This window comes from Eschrichtius robustus, chromosome 12 (genome assembly GCF_028021215.1).
Source record: "Eschrichtius robustus isolate mEscRob2 chromosome 12, mEscRob2.pri, whole genome shotgun sequence".
NCBI lineage: Eukaryota > Metazoa > Chordata > Mammalia > Artiodactyla > Eschrichtiidae > Eschrichtius > Eschrichtius robustus.
In genome coordinates, this window is record NC_090835.1 from 3,406,697 (window position 1) to 3,422,023 (window position 15,327).

A 15,327-nucleotide genomic window follows, 5' to 3' on the forward strand; every position below is an offset into this window, starting at 1 on the left:
GGAGGGTGGAGTGGCTGTGCCTGGTTTTGTGAGGGGGGGCGGGTTGGGGGCTGCATACAGAGGCTCAGAGAACCTGGCTGCCGCCCAGGAAGACGCAGTGGAGTGCCTCAGACCTCACCACTCAAGGAGCCCTGGCCCCACCCCATGAGCCAGGTGGGGGTGCCGAGTGGTGAGCTTGGTGGCTCGTGTTGGGAGGGAGCGAGTAGGCGTCGTGGGCTCTCTCGTTCCTAATCGGAAGACAGGAGGGGGCTGAGGACCCGCTGCACTCACTCCTTGGCTCCAGGGTTTGGAAGTAAAGGGCTTCCTCGAAAAGAGCGCTCTAAGGGGGTAGGCAGGGGACCGAGTGCTCGCCCGCCGCATGAGAGTGTGTGCACGCGCGCTCGGCGAGCCCGGGCTCTTTGTGTCCGAGCCCGAGCGCGCGTGCGTGTGCGGTGTGTGTGCGTGCGTGTGTGTGCGTGTGTGTGTGTGTATGTGTGTCCGCGTGTGGGGCGGGGCTCGCGCCCCGGCCCCGCCCCCGCCCCGCCCCCGCCCCGGCCAAGCTGGTATTTTTCCACCCAGCAGGATGGGTGATGCTGAGAGCTGCCTGCTCAGACAACAGACACGCGAGGTCAGGAAGAAGCCGCTTATAAATTACCGCTTCCTCCGCGCCGCCGCCAGCGCCGAGCTTCGGGTCCTGGCTGCAGCACAGCTCGCTGGCCGGCGCCGAGTCCCGAGGACCGCGAGCTCAGAGGCCGAGCCCAGCCTAGAGGGAGCGCCGAGCGCGGACCCCGCGGGCCAGAGATCGAGCCGGCTGGCAGCCCTCGGTGAGCGGAACCGAGCGCAGCCGAGTGCAGCGCCGCGGCCGCCCCAGGTACCGAGGGAGAGGGAGCCGGGCGCGCGGAGCCCCCTCCCCATCCCCGCGCCCCAGCTAGCCCCGACCTCCTCCCCGCCCAGGGACCCCGTTCCGGCGCCCCTTTCACCACCCAGGGACGGACGGAGGGTCGCCCGCTCAGTCCCCCCGCGGGGCTGTTATTGTTTCTCGGGCGAAGGGGCTCGGGCTTCTCGTGCGGGAGCCAGGTGTGTGTGTTTGTGTGTGTCTGTTCTGGTGTCTCGATCTCTCTGGGGGTCTACATGTATCTCCGTGTGTGTCTGTGTGTTTCTGAGGGTGGCTGTTTCTCCATGTTCCCAGCAGCATGCACTTGTGTGTCCCAATGTGTGCCTGCTGTTCTGTGACCTGGGCTGTGCGTGTGTGTGTTCTGGTGTGTGTCTGTGATACCTGTGTGGCTGTGTCTTCAGATGTTTGCTCTTGTGTGTCCTGGAGTGTGTCTGTGTGAACCTGTGTGTGTGTGACTGTATCTCCGAGTACCTGGCTGTGCACGTGTGTGTCCCAGAGTGTGGCTCTGTCTCTGGGTCCCTGGTTTCGGACACTCATGTGCCCTCGACTGTACCCGAGGGAGTGTCCCCGGTGCCTAGAGGGCCACACAGCCAGAGCTGGTTCTCCAGGGCAGGCGCTGAGTGGGTAGAGGTGATAGGGCGACATGGCTCCAAGGGTGCTGCCTGTGTGCAGCGTGCAGGTGGCAGTGCCAACGTCCAGCAGCCTTCAGTGGCAGGATCCAGGCCCCGAGGGACAGCTGGGAGCCAAGTGGACAGCGGGCAGGGAGGGCAGGGTGCATCCATCTCGAGACCTTTCCCTTCCTTCTGGGGGTTCCTCTTTTGAGCTGGAGGTTCTCGTCCCCCTCCCACTAGGAAAGCCAGAGAGAGGATCTCAGGGATTTCATCCTCCAACCGCTGAGGTTTTGTCCTGGACCGGAGGGGGACCTCTGGGCTACCCTCCCTGGCACTCAGAGGGAGGTGTGTGCTGGGCAGGGCCACCGGCCTGGCTATTTTGGTCACTGCCCAGCCTCTGCCAGATCCTGGCCTCCCCCAAGACCAGCCCCAAAAGCTTGGGAGGCAGCCTGGACCCCCATTTCCTGCCTGGAGAAATAAATCAGCTCAGTAACCGCCCGGACACTTGAACAGAGGGTCTTGGGGCTGAGGTTACGAGGCACGTGGCTCCATTTGGACTTGGGTGAATTGGCCCATGCTTTGGCACCGCTGATGTTCAAATAAATGTCATGGGGGAGATCTTTTTTAAATTTCTTTTTAATTTTTTCTTGGCTGGAAAGGAGAGGATCTCATCCAGAGTCTCCCAGCCAGAAGGAGTTTATTTTTATGAGAAAGAGCGGGTGAGCGCTTAGCAACCGCCTGCCTCCCTCTCGACCAGGGAGTCATCCGGGGAGTGTGGGGTGGGCACAGGGGAGGTGTGGTGTGGGGGCGGAGTAGGGGGAGGAATTTCATCAGGATGGTTTTGGGGGCATTTGGAGGGGGCCCGAGGGCACTGGCTGAGAACCCACCATAGCGTAGTAGTGGGGGACTGGCTAGAGGTCGTGGGCCTGGCTCAGTCCCCTGTTGACCTTGGGCAAACTTTTTTGTCCTCTGTTTCCTCATCTGTAAAATGGGTGGAGTAAAGTGGCTATGGGGTAAGCTGAGACGAAAGGCAGGAGCTCTTCCCCAGGGAGCTGAGTCCAAGTACTGTGCCTCTGTCTTAGTCTGCAGGCGACCTTGGGTGATTCCCTCAGCCGCTTTGAACCTCAGCTTCGCTGTCTGGGCAGCAAGGACGCCAAAGCCGGCCTCACTGCGTCCTTGGGATTGAGGGAGATGAGGCTGAATAAGCCTGTGGTAAGCTGTAAAGCCGGGCTCGGCTTTGGAGCTGCCGATGAGAGGGTGTCACGAGGTCCTAGGTCACTGTGGTATGCGGCAAGGGCCAAGGCTCACTCTCGAGCTCTTGTCCTTCGGGGATGCCCTTGTACTGACCTGTGGCGCAGCCACAGTCACCTCCCCTGCCCCTTCCCTCCCATCTCATCCTGCGGAGATCCGGTCCCATCTGCTTTGTGGAGTCGGGAGGCCCTAGCGAGCGGGTAGTGCCTCTTTTACAGATGGGCAAACTGAGAGCCGCCCAGAGGAATTTGCCTTGATTGGACAGCGGCAGGATTGGGCTTCAAAGGCCTTCCCTGGGCCAGCCGCGAGTTTGGGCTCTGTGGGGCTTTAGTCACTGATGTCCTGGGGAGTTGAAATTGGACCAGGACCTGGGGAGAACAAGGGACAAAGGCTCCGGGTCTTCAGGGTTGGAGGGTGAGTGCGTGGGCCCCATTGGCACCTGGATTCCACCCCTGGTTACTCATTCTCCCTTCTCTGTGCCTCTCAGGGAGCCCTGCCACTCTTCCTACTCAAGTGTCAGCTCCCCACGAGGCAGTGTGGGCTCTGGGGATGGTGTTTTCTAACTCACCGCCTATCAGCTTGTCAAAGGATTTGGGAGCCTGTGAGACTTTATCTGGAAGTCTTTCCAAAGGTCCCGAAATGATAAGACACTTGTGAGTCATTCAACACATTCCTGTGTATAGGAAAGAGGTGAAAAATAAATTACAAGGAACACCTGGGATGCAGCCTGGTCACAGCTGGAAGGGGTCTGGGTGGGAATTCGGGTTGGCCTTGGAACCCCAGGGCCACCCGCCAGGTGTGGGCTGACCACCCCCACCAACTTCTGCCGAAGGTCATAAGTGAGGGTCGGATTCTTCGGGGCTGCATCTCCAAAGAATGCAATCCCATGTTGCAATCCCGTCTCCAATCTCCATGTTGGTTGGCTAACTTATCTTGGCCAAAGTGTTTGTTTGAATTTACGGGTTCTGGGGAGGAGCCCTGGGTGTGGAAATGCCCAGGGTGGCCTTCAAGTGTGAATGGGAGATCTTTTATAACATGCCTTGTTTCTTTGCTGTTGTCAGTTCTGGCCAGGCACTGGATTTGGGGTAGAATATTGGCTTTCGAGGAGCTCATAGCCCAGAGGGAGATGGGCAGCGCAGCAGCCGCTGTGACCATGCTGCGTGTGGGTGCCGGCGCTGAGCGTGCCTAGGTGGCAGGGTCGCAGGCAGGAGGCATTTCAGCTTCTTAGAGGAGGTGATGCCGGAGCTGGCAGCTTCTGTGGGCAGAGGAACTGGGTGCGCTGGCATTCCGGGCAGGGGGCATAACAGGTGCAAAGGGACAGGGCATGAAATAGACAAGCGTGTTTGTAGAACAAGCCTCACAGGGACCCAGCTGGAGAGAGGAATAAGAGCCAGGTGTGGCGGGCCTTGAGCGCTGGGTAGATGGGGTTAGCCTTTATTCTGAAGGCAGCAGAGATAGAAATTGCATCAGGCTGGGTTTGGGGACAGCAGTGTCGAAGCCAGTTAAACCCAGGAGTCCAGGAGACCCTCATGGTGAGTGAGGAACTAGGCTGAGGTTCAGGACCGAAGGTGGCCGGGCCACTGCTAGTCAGGGCACAAAGCATTTTCCATGCCAGCGAATCTTGCCCTGAGCTCTTTTTGTAAACATGGGGTGAAGGCCCGGACATGCTGTCTAACAAGTACACAGGCCATTAACTGTGCCTCTGACCTCCCCGGAGCACACAGCCCTGGCGCCTTGGGTGAATTACGTCTGTCCTGGACAAGGCTTCTTTCGGGGTTTCCCTGCCCACCTCACCTGCTCAGAGGCTCCCTTTGGAAACCTAAGCTGAGGGGCAGGGATTAGGGGTGGTGGGGAGAGGGCAGAGAGAATGGAAATTGCTCTTCTGTTTCTAAAAACCAACATAGAAACAACAAATCACCCAACACAGTCAAAGGGGGAGGGGGTGTGTGGGGAGGGGGCAGGTCGCCTTAACTCTAGTCAGGCATCAGAATTACCTGAGTGACTTTGTACAAATTCAGGTTCCCAGGCCTGGACATATGGAATCTGAATCCCCAGGGGGTGGAGCCTAGGAATCTGTATGTTTAAAAGTTTTCAACTGTGACTGTTAGAAATATGTATATGAAAATTGAGATATAATTTGCATTCAGTGAAATGCAAAGATTCTGTTACAGTTTGTTGAGTCTTGATACACCCGTGTAACCATCATCCAGATCAAGATATAGAAAATTTCCAGCTCCCCTGGAAAGTTGACTTGTGCCCTTCGCCTCCCAGAGACAACCAGTTTCTGATTTCTATCACCATTAGTTTTGCCAAGCCTAGAACTGGATGGATTTGTATGGTATATACTCTTTTGTGTCTGGCTTCTTTCTGCTTGATGATTTTAAGATCCATTCATGCTGTTGAGTATATCAGTAGTTCAGTCCTTTTATTGCTGAGGAGTAAACCATCATATGGATGCCTCACAGTTTGTTTATCCACTCTCCTGTGGATGGACATTTGGCTTGTTTCCAGTTTGGGGTGATTATGAATGAAGCTTCTATGAGCCTTCATGTACAAGTCTCTTTGTGGGCGTATATTTTCATTTCTCTAGGAGTGGAACTGCTGGGGCATAGGGTAGATATTTGTTAACTTTATGAGAAACTGCCAAAAGGGTCTCTTTTAATTACGAAAACAATAGACCTCAAGCAATACAGCACTGTACAAACAAAAGGTGATTCTTAAAGATCGTTTTTTAAAAAAGTGCAATCTAGTCTTCAGTCGTCTGTCCATCGTCTCTATCTTCCTATAATAACAATAAAAGCCTTTAAGATTATACGTTTTCCTCTGCGTACAGCTTTGACTGTACCCCTCAGATATCTAGATGTACATATATTCCTTTTTATTCTTTTTAGATCAGTTTTCATTTCAGTTTTGATTTCCTCTTTGACCCAGGGTTATTTAGGATCATCTGTTCAGCAAGCTAGCTGTAGTTCTGTTTTGTTGTTAACGAAAATGACATCATACTGTTCTTGGTTCTGCCACTTAACACTATTCAAACAACAGACCATTGTGGAACGGTCGCTTGTCAGAACATACAGATCTCCAGGCCATTCTGAACAGCTAGTCTGCATGTGGGACTCACTGACCGAGTCTGGCCTGTCTTAATCACCCCGAGTACTGCCACCTTAGTGAATGAAACGCTTCCACCCAATGGCTTTGAACTTAATCTGAAGGTGGGCAGAGAAGCAGCCCAAGTCAGCTCAGTATTCTGAGATGGGAAGAAACCAATACTTTTTCAGCACCACTAGGTCCTATCTCCCTTCCTGCATTTAAGCCCTGTGCCTGACTTGGGGGTTCTTACCTCCATCTTCTAGAAGAGTTCATCCAGTCTCAGAAAAGTGACTTACCGCCCCTCACACAGCTGGGACCTGGGAAGGAGAACCAGAACCACTGCCCATCCTCGTTCCACTGCGCATGCTTTTTACTGAGCACCTACAAGGTGTCTGGCATAGGGCCAATGCCAGAGGGAGGGATAAACAGATAAAACAGCCCCTGGGCTCAAGTAGCTCACAGTCTCACTGGAGGGGAGAAGATCTGTATCGGGAAGAGGTTAATGAACAATCCCAGCAGATTATGCCAAGGGCAGGGAACCCAGGGAAGGTGTCAGGGAGGGTGCGCGGTCCGCTGGCTGGGAGTGTGGGGACTTTGGGGTCATGGAGTTAAGCCTCCCTGCCCACCCACTTAATGGATGAGGAGACTGAGGTCCGAATGAGGCCTAGATCAACAAGAGGGCCATTATTCACAGACTTAAGTTTCTCCCCCTCCGCACCCCAGCCCACCTGCCATTCAGTGCTGATGAAGTTAAGGACAGTGTTTCTACTTCTGTCTCAAACTTTCGATGACTCTCTTCACAGCTCTCCGATCCTGATTGTGTCACAGCGGTGGGAAGGGGGATGGAAGGGCCAAGCCATACTGATCCGAACGATTCCTTGGGCTTGGCCATGCAGGAGACACCTGCAGCATCTGGAACAGGGCTTCCTGGGCAGCGGGACCACCTGCTCAGGGAGGAGCGGGGAGCCTGGCTCTGGTGGGCAGCTCTGGCCACTGTGTGGGACGGAATGGAGGCAGTTGTGAGAGGGCTGGCGAGTGTCCCTGCTGGAGGGCGGGGCAGCTGCCTTCTCATTCCGCTCACCTTGGGTCCTCACTGGACAGACACCGGCCCCCAGCTTTGCCCCACCCTCCTCCACTGAGCGGAGGCTGGGACCACATCTCTGTGGGGTCCCTAGTGTGGACGTTCTGAGAGTTTTTTGCTTCCCACCGCTCTCCTTTGCACACGATGAAAGAATTCTACCATCCACTTTCCTGCAGAAAGTCCTTAATACAGCCAGGTTGCCGTCACCTGGTGGTGGTGGAGGGGTGTGGTTGGCCTTGGGTTTCAGCAGAGTCATGCTTCCTGGGGGAAGGGCTTCAGAAGGGGGCGGTCCTGAAGGCTCTGCCCTTTTGCCCCATAGCCATTCGGCACCTGGAGACAGAGGGCTGCTCAGCCCTGATGGTGGACTCAGGCCGTGATTTTAAGAACGTTCATTCTATCACCACATGGCACCTGGTGTCTCCTCTCTGGGTGGATGCCACCACAGCTCAAGACAGCAAACTCCTCCCCAGCCTCCATGCCTCCTGGGCTCTATAGCGTCGGGGGCCAGCTCTCAGCATGTCACTCTCCTGCTCCCAAGCCTTCTGTGGCTCCCTAGTGCTTTGTGAAATCAAGTCCAAACTCCTTAGCCTGGCATTCAGCGCCCTTCCTGATCTGGCTCCTGGCCAGTGTTTATTCTCATCTGCCACCACTTCTCTCTGTTCCCTGTGACCTGGCTGCTTTCTGCTCTCAGCCCGAGCCTCAGGCTCTCAGCCCTGCCCAGACCTCAGCCTGAAGGCTCTTCCTCCCTTCCCTCTGAATTCCCACTCTTCGAGGGCCAGCTTGAGGCCACCTACTTCATGAAGTCTTCCTGGAACCCCTTAAAGGTGTGTGACACATCGTAAGCACCCAACAAAGATTCTCTGAGTCAAAGTGGACTTAACCTCGCCCTGCTCTGAGCCCCTGTGGACCTTTTCTCTGGCTGGAACCCAGACCTGTGTGGTCTTACCTTTTTTCCAGCCACCTGACCAGCGGCACATCAGGGGAGTGACAGATGCCCCAGCAGCCAGCCAGCACGGGGCCTGGCGCACAGTAGGTGCCCGGCACAGAAATAGAGGCCATCTGATTCCCTCTGTCCTGAAATGAGAGCCTATGATTTGAGCATCTGAGTGGGTCCAAGCTTGGAAATTATATCCACCCATCACTATCCATCCTTCCAACAAATGTTTGTTCTAGAGCCTGTCGTAGGCCCTGGGGATGTGGCAGTTGAACAGGATGGACCAACTCATGCCCTCAGGGAGCTGACCACAAGGGTTAAGTGAATTGTTACAGGCGCACTGGATGCCCTTGGCCACTGGCTTGCTGTGTGACCTAGGCAAGTCCTTTCCCTGCTCTGTCCTAACCTGTAAGGAAGCTTCATGTTTGAGGGAAATACCTGCTGAGTGAAGGGGGGAAAGACCCTTGTTTCTCTCTGTTGGGGAGCACATGTCACTACATGGGTGATGGTCCTGCGGGATTTGATTGTAGTCCCATTGGTTTTCAGGATGTTTTAGCCCTCGCTCTGAAAGGGGGCACCCGATTTGGGGACTGGAGTTCAGGGATGCTCTGAGCAGAGCTGTAGCAACAGGATTTTAGTGGAAAACACTTCCTTGGAGAAGAAAGTGGGGTTTCTTTTAAAAATATTTATTTATTTATTTGGTTATGCTGGGTCTTAGTCGCGGCAGGCAGGCTCCTTAGTTGCGGCACGTGGGCTCCTTAGCTGCAGCAGGTGAACTCTTAGTTGTGGCATGCATGTGGGATCTAATTCCCGGATCAGGGATGGAACCCGTGTCCCCTGCATTGGGAGCGTGGAGTCTTAACCACTGCGCCACCAGGGAAGTCCCAGAAAGTGGGTTTTTATTCCATCATTGGTAGAAGAGTATAGATCAGAATAGACCTTTTAAAAAAAAAAAAAGACCCAACCTGCCAGCAGCCTCTGTCGCCGGGACTGAGCAGAATCTGTTTCTGCTTCCACTTCTCACCAATGCAAGGTGTGGGTTGTTTGCAAAGGATTGCATCCCAGGCCTGAGAAAACAGTACTAGTCGCTGCAAAATCGTCCCCCACGGGCAGCTCCGGGCGTCCCGTATGGTTTGTGTGGTCCACTCAGAGTTTTATAAAATTGAGCCAGTGTTTCTTCAGTGTGGGTTTTGTTTGTTTTTTGCATCTGCCTCTGGCCACTTGGTTTCTCTGAACGACCCTCCGTTGGTTGGGACCCGGCTGCCTCGAGGCAGGGACATGCTGCTGGTAGATCCTGGGCAGGTGGGGGCCTTCCTGCTGTGTTCCTTCAGCAGGACTGATGGTGCAGCGTAGGGAAGAGGGATTCCTCCCCCTTTCAGGGGACCCGTAGTGCTTTCAAGGGGCATTTCAGGGCTGGAGCAGGAGAAATCCAGCCATTCCTGCCTGCGCACTGCTCTGTGGGGGGCTGGGGGGGGTGGCCTGGCTGCAGCACGCACCTCCCAGGGCAGCCCCCTCTGCCAACCTCTGCTGGGAGTTCCGGGTGGTGCTGCAGGCAGAGAGCGTGATTTGCCTCCTTGAATGTAAAGCGCTCAGCCTTCTGGAGAGCAGACCAGGCAGCCGGTCTCTGCCAAAACCCGTACACCTGAGATCTGTAATTTTTTCGGTGTATTTTGTCGCCTTGGCTGAGCCGTGAGTTAAGTCCGATGGTCCGCACCTACTCGCTAAGCCCTGTGTCCCCTCCCCTCTCCTGAGCCGTCCGGGGGCTTGTCGTTATTTGGGAGGCTGGGGAAGCTGGAGAATTTTTCTTCCCTCTCTCAACATTTCATTACCTTTGACCCCTGCCTGCCATTCCCCCAGGCCTGGGGGTTGTGGGTGCATCTTGGCTCTGCCCTGGGACGTGGCAAGAACGACAGTAGTAATTATGACATATACCAGCACTCCTCAGACTTGGAAGATGTAGGCCTCACTCGCGATCTTGTTAAAATGCCCCTTCCCCGGCAGGAGGGCTAAGGTGGGGCTGAGATTCTGCATTTCTCACCAGCTCTCAGGAGCTGCCGAGGCTGCTGGTCTGTGTGGGCGGGGCACACTCTGCGTAAAGGAGGTTAATCATAGCTTTTGCCACACTCTGTAAGCCAGGCCCTGTGCCTTATAAGCATCATCTTCCTAATCATCACAAAAGGTACCATCGTTCCCATTTTGCATGTGAAAAGCTGAGGCCTCAGAGAGAGCAGGTAACTTGCCCGAGGTCACACAGCCGGGAGGCGGCTGAGCCAGGCCAAGCTCTCTGGGCCAGTGCCACCTTGGAAAGGCTGCTGGTGGGGAAGCCCTTTTCTGCTGAATGGTGTCCGTGGTCCAAAAGCCGCAGGAGGCTTTTCAAGGCAGCCAAGTCGGATGTAAATCAAGGAGAGCCAGGGGCCAGCCAGGCCGCGCGTTGACAGCAGGGTGGCCCAAGGCAGTGTGTCAGGACCAGGCCCGCTGCGGGATTTGGTGCTGGCGTGCGGCCTGGTTGGGGGAGCAGCTGGGGGATGCCCACAGCTCCTGTACGACCGGTGTGGGGCCTGCCTGGAGCCCAGAGGCACCAAGTCACACTTACCGCCTCCCCATTATTTAGATAACTCCCAGGATGCAGGGCTGGCTGGAAGGGTCAGCAACGGGACAGGCGGAAGCTGGGACCTGGTGCTTTAGTTGTTTAAAGGCTGGCTCATCCTTGCAATCACATGGGCGCTTTCCCTTAATTGGGGGTCTGCTCTGGGGACTGAGGGGCTGTGGTCTCCTGCCTGGCTGGGCCTTCATTTCTACACTAGGCACCTGCCCCAAGCAACTGGGAAGAGTAGAATAGATTTAGAGTCTGGGTCCTCAAAATGTGGTCACTGGGCGAGCAGTCTCAGCATCATTGGGAGTTGGTTAGAATGCAGAATCTCGGTCCCCACCCCAGCCCTGCTGACTCAGACCCTGGGGGTAGTACCCAGTCCTCTGTGTTTTAACAAACCCTCCAGGATTAACTCTGAGAAGGGCTCATTTCTCCATCTCCAGCCAGATGCCCAGGGGTAGGGGAGGATCAGTCCTAACCTTTGCAGTTGGCTAGAGTGCCAGGGCAGCAGGAGGACCGCAGATGTCATTTCATCTGTGCCTCCCTCCCTTTTCTGATGGCCTGAGTGTCAGAGAGATAATGAGACATGCATGAACTTACACCGCAAATTCAAGGCAGATTTGGGTCTGGGTTCTTAGGGTTGCAAGTGGCAATAATCAGTTCAAACATTTACTGACTCCTTTAACGGAAAAGCCCAGAGTCGTACTTCAGGTATGGCTGGATCCAGATGCTGAGAGATGTCACTGGGGCTCAGTTCCTTTCTCTCCCTTTCTGGCTCCATGTCCCTCCTCTGTTGGCCCCATTCTCCTTGGGGTGCCCCCAGCTGCACAGGGTGTTGCCCACCCCCACCCCCAGCAAAGCCATCCCAGCCTAGAAAGAGCTTTCTTTTTTCCCAATATTTTCAGCACAAGTCCCTGTTGTCACTCTCAGTGTCCAGTCTTGGTCATGTGCCTGTCCTGGAGCCAATCATGACAGCCCTGATTGGCTCAGCCTGGCTCAAACACCCAACCCTGGAAATAGGAGGTGGGCTCAGCCCACCCAGAACCCCATGGGCTGGGAGTGGCATGTGGGGGTCTCCAGGGGGAATAGATGCAGGCTGTGCCCAGAAAAAAGGGTCCAGGTGCCAGCACAGTAGCTAGACATACAGGGACTTGTTGCCATTTTTATTCTCCTCTGAGTTGGACTCATGCAACTGCTAATGTCTCACCTCAGATAAAATTGTACCCTCGTTCCTCTGGTTCCTTTAACATTGTGCCTGTAATTGTGCATTGAACATACTACCTCCATTTCCCCTTTGTCCCTCTTCCCTTGGTATGGTCCTGGATAACCAGGAACACATTGCCACTTCCACCACCTGCTGCAGACATTACTAATCCACCCAGACTTCACAGAGCCGTGCGTCCACCCAGAGAATGAAGCCTCGATGGCATCCATGTCAGCCCCTCCTATGTGATTCCAGGCTCCAGGAGAGTGGCGACCTCAGCTGTCTTGTTCACTGCCGGGTTCCAGTGCCTAGAACAGTGCCTGGCATATAGTAGATGCTCAATAAATAATTGACTCAGCATTCCTACACGCAGTGCCTCAGACACAGTGGGTGCCCATGTGAGCCTGGTGAACATGGAAGTCCAAACACGGCAATGAGGTGGTCTAATCTGGGGGACAGGGGGCTGTGTAGACTGCTGGAACCCAGTTCTGAGTCTGGGGAAGAGGCTCCAAGGGCAGGGCTGCAGGTACAAAGAGGAAAGGAGTGAGCAGCCCTGGAGGCCTCTCTGCTCTTCCATCACAACCCCCTTCCTTCCCTGCTAATCTGTTTAACTGTTCATTGAAGTGTAAGATCTTCCTTGATAAGGAAGCATTTCCTGGTTTTCTGCATTTTTTATTCCAGGAAACCAGGAGAGCCTTCCAGCACAGCTCTGCTGGTGGAATGAGGCAGAGGTGATCTGCCCCCACTTGCATTGTTTCCCAAACCGAGTCCAAAAGAACGGAGGTGGTCTATTTAGAAAAAAAAAAAAAGGCTTCAGGGGTCAGTCACACCTGGGGAGTGCTTGGCTCAGCACAGGTCAGCAGACTTCCTTGGCACAGTGACGCTCAACCTCTAACCAGGTGATGCGTATCAGCTTCTCCATCTGGCTTTGGCGCATCCCTGTGCTCACAGGGGACGGTCACTCACAGACCCGGGCAAGTGGCTGAGCTCGTGGGGGGCTTGGGGGAGTGCAGACTTTGGGTTTAGGGCTGGGGAGATGCTTACCCGTTCTCAGCCAGCAAGAAGAGCCTTTCCCCTCCTGAGTGCAGTCTGGGCCACCCACCCCTCCCAGCTCTGGTTCTTGCCACTGACAGTTTCAGGGATGCTGCACCCAGGCGAGGGGTGTGTGAGCGTGTGCCTGTGTGTGAACACGTGGTGTGTGTGTGTGCATGCTTGTGCGAGTGTGTGCAGGAGCACCCGGGCGCCTGGCCCCATTGGGTGTGGACGGGGCCCCTCCCAGTTGTGTGTGCTGGGTGGTCACACGGAATAGACTCTGGGTCCTGAGTACATCACACCCTGACCAGATCTCTTCTTTCCTTCTCTGCTTCCTTTCCTTGCAATAGGTCCAGAACAACAGCGCTTTGTGAGGAGCCTCCAAAACGTAAGTGGCGTTTGACCTCCCCATGGTCTCGGTGTCTCGCCACGGGTGGCAGTGACCCACGGTGGGCGCTCAGGATCTCAGAGGAAGAGACAGAACCCCCGAGGCCCCAGGACCTTGTCCACAGGTCACCTCTGGGTGGCAGGTCCACGGCCTGCCTTGGCCACCTGTGCACATCGGTGGCAGGGAGGTAGCCCTGCAAATGGGCTGAGCACTGATTTCGAAGTCCTCGCCTGGACCCCAGCCTGGCTCTGCTGGTGAGGTGGTGAGGGGGCCTCATGAAGGTGAGGGGGCCTTTGTGGAGTTGAGTCTAAGGTTTGGGGTCAGAAGCATGTGAAAGGGTGAGCTCCTTGGCTCCCAGCAGACAGGATGCTCTGGGAATCGGGCTGCTGTCGCAGCTATCTCTTTATTGAACGTTTTATTTTTAAAAAATTGAAAACCTTCAAGAAAGTTGCACGAATGTTACAATGAACTCCTGTAGGTCCTTCACTTAGATTTTCCCATTGTTAACATTTGCCTCCTTTGCTTCCTCGCTTTAATATATGCTATAAAAACAGTCACATTGATATTCTGAATCACTGGGGAGTTTCAGGCATGATGCCCCTTTACCTCTAATCCTTCAGCATGCATTTTGTAAGAGCAAGGCCATTCATTCTCTTATATAAGTACACAGTGATCAGCCCTGGAACATTTAACATTGACACAATTCTGTTATCTAATCTAAGAACTTAATGACCTTTTGCTGATTGTCTAGTATTTATAGAACCTCCCCCGCCTCCACTCCAGTTCAGGATCACAGTAGCATTTTTAAAAGGGGTTTAATGGGGCAGGAACCTGACTCAGTCACTTTTCTGCAGCTGCCTTCTACACCTTGATTTAAACATCCTCACTATAGGGGCTTTCAAAGAAGTCTTGGACTCGAGACATTCAGTAAGAAGTATACTTTACAACAGCATGCTGCGCGTACTTAACACGCGTGAAACTGAAACGAAAGTTTCACAAAATAAAACTCGTAGTCTCACCGTCTGCAGGGCTCTGTTCTGTTCTGTTCTCTTTTATAAAAATGATAACCCTCACCCTCTAAGTTGATTGCATGACCCACTAGTACACCCTGCTCTGGAATTTGAAAAACCTGGCTACCTGGGCAGACACTTCTCGGGATCACGCTCCCACGGGTCCGGGGCCGGGTTTGGTTGATTGGGGTCCCCTAGGAAGCCAGGACTGGGAGAAAAGCCTGAAGACCCTTGGCCTCTTGCTGCCGGTGGTGGACCCGATTCCACCCCAGTCATCAAGCTCCCAGCCCTGGGTCTCTGTCACCGGCGGCCACAGGCCTCCGGCACCACCCAACACCTGTTCTTCATGCTGTGACATCAGTTGCGGAGAATCAGGCTGGCATATCCCTGGTGGTCAGGAGATGCCCCGCTCCGGGTCAGCCTCCAGAGTCACCACTGTCATAAATAGCAAAAGGAATAATGGCGAACATTTACGGAACTCTTTAACAACGTTCACAATGCTGCCGAGGGTTTAATGATAGCAGCAGATTTTATCCTGCACCTGTCCTGTGATGGGCGCTGTGGTTCCACCATTTATTGAGCGCTTGCTCTGTCTCAGGCAGTGCTAGCACCTTAGTCGCCTGCAGTCCTCACAGTAGCCCTGTCAGGTGGGCGCTGTACAATGGTGGTCCCCATTGTACAGATGGGGACACTGAGGCTCAAAGGTGGTGAACTGCCTGCCCCCTCACCCCCGGGTCACACAGGATTTGAACGTGGTTGATCTGACCCTGGTGCCCACACCATCCAGCATAGCCCTCCCCTCCCCCTCCCCCAGGCTGGAGCAGACTCTGGTCCAGCCCCTTCCTGAGGCCTCTCACTGGTTAATGAGTAGCCCAGGGCAGCCAGGAAGCCAGGTGCCTGCCGCTGTGAAGCTGGAATGTGAGTTCTGCTTCCAGATAAAGAGACTCTTGTGCAAGGGGCTTGGCCTTTAGAGGCAATAAACAGAGGCCGGCCAAGGTTCCTCTCCCCAAGTCTTGCTGATCCGTCCATACTTGGTGGGAGCCCATTTTACTAGAGAGGCTGCTGAGGCTGAGAGGCCTGTCTGACGCCTCCTCCAAGCAGCCCTTTTGGTTTAGTCTTGCCAAAAGTGCTCACTGCTCCCTGACATGGCAGGCAGTGGGATTTGGAGGGAGGTGTCTTTAGAGAACAGTTGTCATCTCTGAAGTCTGAGCCCTGCTGGGTGTGCGGCCTTCAGCTCCCACCTGCGAAAGGGGATGGTGATC

General features: G+C 54.7%; 1 protein-coding gene across 4 annotated transcripts in view; it reads left to right on the forward strand.

Annotated features, from left to right (window-relative positions):
* The window catches only part of SLC6A6 (solute carrier family 6 member 6), an 84,763-nt gene that overhangs the window by 4,079 nt on the left and 65,357 nt on the right, over window positions 1-15,327 (forward strand). The window contains exons 1-2 of one of the 4 annotated variants that reach the window (XM_068557426.1): window positions 608-803; window positions 13,018-13,055. The exons of 1 other annotated variant lie outside the window; for it this stretch is intronic. The gene's annotated coding sequence lies outside the window, so the exon portion shown is untranslated. Of the gene's footprint in view, window positions 1-607; window positions 851-13,017; window positions 13,056-15,327 lie in introns of those variants that run through there. 2 more of the 4 variants (XM_068557427.1, XM_068557425.1) reach the window with 2 other exon arrangements.